General features: G+C 32.5%; 1 pseudogene; it reads left to right on the plus strand.

Moving 5' to 3' along the window:
- Window positions 1-2332: 2332 nt before the first annotated feature.
- On the plus strand, window positions 2333-2438 carry LOC137833765 (small nucleolar RNA R71; annotated as a pseudogene).
- Window positions 2439-3795: the final 1357 nt, after the last annotated feature.

A 3795-nucleotide genomic window follows, 5' to 3' on the forward strand; every position in this document is an offset into this window, starting at 1 on the left:
ACTGAAAATTTATTCAAGAAAGATAATTCAAAACCTAAAACTAACAAACTAACAAAAACAACAAATTTATTCAAAACACAAAATAAGCAATTAAAACAAACTAAAAAAAACAAATAAAAAAACAAAACAAAATAACCGAAAAATAAAATAAAATAAATAAAAACTAAACAGAAAATAAAATTTAAATAATTGAAAAGAAAAGAGAATTAGAGAGATAGAACCATATTTTTGCTCAATCCTCTCTTCTTAAGAAGTCATCCAGCTTTTTGTTAAAAATTTTATCTATAGTCTTGCTTCATTTGCTGGATCTGCCCCCTTGACTAATAGAACCTGTCCTCAGGTCAAAATACATAACCTGCAAAATGATTAGGAGGCATACAAGATTTTTTATTTATTTTTTTATTTTTTTATTTTTTTTGAAAAATAAAATAAACAAAGGTAACAACATAAAACTAAAATGTGGACTGGGTTGCCTCCCAGTAAGCGCTCATTTAACGTCATTTAGCTTGACGCCTGTTTATTTCAAGGAGGATATTTATCTTGTTCCACCCGTGCTTTTGTTATCACTTTTATCCGTCTTGAATATGGCTCTTCAACTTCAATTTTTCCATCCTTCTTCAATTCCTTGATGACCCATAATTTTCTTGTTTTCTTCCTTCCTCTACCCCTACCTGCGTTGAGCATGATAGGTTGTCCTGGACGATACTCCTCTCCTTCCACTAGCTTTCCTTGATTGTCTCCTTTTGCCTCTAACTTTTCATGACGTATAACTTTCTCCTTTGACTTTGAACTCTTCATCTTTTCACTATTTCTTGGAATTTCCTCTTGTTTCCCAGTCTCATCTGCAATACACTTGGTTACATCATTAAAAAGATTAAATTTTACCTCTTCATCATGAGACCTTACAAGAATTTCTCCCTTGTCAACATCAACTATGACTTTAGCAGTTTTCATTAAAGGTCTGCCGATAATCAAAGGGACATCCTCATCTTCTTTCATGTCCAGGATAACAAAATCCACCGGAAATATGAATTTGTCTATTTGCATAAGGACATCTTCAACCACACCATAGGGATACTTCACTGTTCTGTCAGGCAATTGTAACTGCATCTTGGTGGGTTTAACCTCCAAGTTACCTATCTGTCTTAACATGGATAATGACATCAAATTTACACTTGACCCTAAGTCCAATAAAGCATTATACACAAATAAATTACCAATTGACACAGAAATAGTAAAACTCCCTGGATCCCTGAATTTCTTTGGCAAAGTTTTTGAGAAACTGCTCCCTGCTTCCTTCTCTCCATATTTATTTTTAAAACAACATATCTTCCTTCTAACTTCATCAAAATATGTCTTTTTCTCTGGCCATCCTGCAAAATAATTTTTTGGAAGCAAATTGTCAGAAAATAATCCTTCCTTTTCTTTTTTTATGTTCCTCTGGGATATTTCTTTTGCGATTTCTACAATTTCACAATTTTCTCCCTCTTCCTTATTTTTTTCCTTTTCTTTTTCAACCTTCACCATCTCACCATTTTCTTCTCTAGTTTTCTCATCACCTTTAGTAGTGATGTTATTGCACTGCTCCTTGGGGTTGGTGGTAGTGTTAGCTGAGAATTGGCCAATTTTCCCTTCTACAGTTTGTGTGAGTTGTGACATTTGTTTAGCTAGCTGTCCTATCCGAGTTTCCATGCTCCTAATCGTAGCCATACTATTTTCCTGTGTACTCACAATCTTTGACAAAACATCTTTCACTTTATTCATCCTGTCAGGAATAGATGGAGAATTCGATTGATGCTGCTGTTGGAAAGGCCCTTGCTTGTTGGATGAATTATAGTCTTGCTTCCATCCAAAATTCTGATTTTGATTATTTTTCCAACCTTGAGGATAATTGTTAGAAAAACCGCCTTGCCTTCCTTGATTGCCCATATAATTCACCTCAACTTCGGATGCGTTGTTCTGATAAGAACAGTGACCATTAGGATGATCACCTCCACAAAAATCACACCTGAGAGGTACATTCTGACTTTGGAGTGATTGAACAGCATGCAACTTTTGGGGTAATTGGGTCATATGTGCGGTCAGTTGCTGTGTCAGAATTTTGTTTTGAGCTAGCAATGCATCTGCAGTGTTTAACTCCAATACTCCTCTTTTTTGATGATTTTGTCTATCATGTTGAGCTTGATAGTCAGTTGTGGCCAAAGCTTCTATAATCCTCGTTGCTTGATCTGCATCAACAACCATCATTGTGCCACCAGCCGCGGCATCTAGGAGCATCTTTGTATTTGATCTGAGACCATTAATAAATATGCTCAGTTGAGCAATATCTTCAAACCCATGGTTTGGGCATTTTCTCAGCATCCTCTTGAATCTCTCCCATGCCTCACAGAAAGACTTTTCTACCCCTTGTCTGAACATAGATATTTCAGACTTAGCATTGATGTAGCGAGAGATTGGGAAAAATCTTTGCAAAAATTTTTCCTCCACATCCTTCCATTTGGTTAAACTCTGATTAGGATGAGATATAAGCCACTCCTTTGCTTTCCCTGCCAAAGAAAAAGGAAATAAACGCATGTATATACTCTCAAGATCACCTGATTGGAAACCCATAGTTCCCACCAATTCATAAAAAGTAGCCAAGTGTGTATGAGGATCCTCATGATCCATCGCCGTGAATTGATTGGTACTAATGAGGGTAAGGAATGCAGGCTTCATCTCCAAGGCCCTGTTAGTTGCAGGCACTGCAATGCTAGAAAAGTGTCTAGGCCCTTGATGTATGGCGTAATCTCCAAGAGTTCTCCTAGGAGGTGGTGTTTCCTCCCCCGCCATGTTGTTATTCTCCTGAAAAATATCAATGGAAAAAGAAGAAGATGTTGAAGAATACTCTCTATTATCTTCTTGATTCTCTTTTGTCTTTGATTTTCGATTTTTTCTGGCCACCTTCTCAATTTCTGCTTCAAATAGCAAGTGGTCTTCTGGAACTTGACCTCTCAATATCATATAAAAACAACTAATGCAAGAGTTAGAAGGAAAAAATCACAAGTAGTAACCCCAATTTTATATTTTATATTATTATTTAATTATTTTTATTCAAAAATTCAAAAATAAACAAGAATTTAAATAGCTAACTAAAATAAAATCAATAAACTACAAATTAAAACTTAAAGATAAAATAAAACAAAAACAAAACACTAAAATGACACTAAGAAAATAAAACAAAGATATTCAGAAAAAAATAAAAATAAAAAATATAACAAAAATAAAAATAAAAATATATAAATAAAATAAAAACTAAAACAGAATAGAAGAAAACAATGAAAACGAGAAATAACTAAAATCAAGAAATAAAAACAGAATAAAATAAATACTAGAAATAAAAACAAAATAGAATAAAACAGATAAAACAAAACGTAAACAACTAACTAACTTATTTTAAAGATACTACGTAAACTAACGTAAAAATAAAAGCTAAAACTAGTAATAGATAAATAATTAAAACAAATAAAAACTACCTAAACCTAAATAAAACTACGTAACTAAACCTAAAAAGAACTAAAATAAAATAAAATCAAAACAAAAATCAAACTAAATCTGAAAAAAAATAGAAATAACTAAAATCAAAATAATAAGCAAATCAACAAACTAAAATAAAATAAAAAAATAAAATAAAATCTGTAAAAAAAATAAAAAATTAAAACAAATCAAAACAATTAAAATATTCACAATATTTAGAAAATTATACTCAACAAATCAAAACCTGTCTCCGGCAACGGCGCCAAAAACTTGATGACTTTT

The sequence above is a fragment of the Phaseolus vulgaris genome, chromosome 6 (genome assembly GCF_051622355.1).
Source record: "Phaseolus vulgaris cultivar YP4 chromosome 6, ASM5162235v1, whole genome shotgun sequence".
NCBI lineage: Eukaryota > Viridiplantae > Streptophyta > Magnoliopsida > Fabales > Fabaceae > Phaseolus > Phaseolus vulgaris.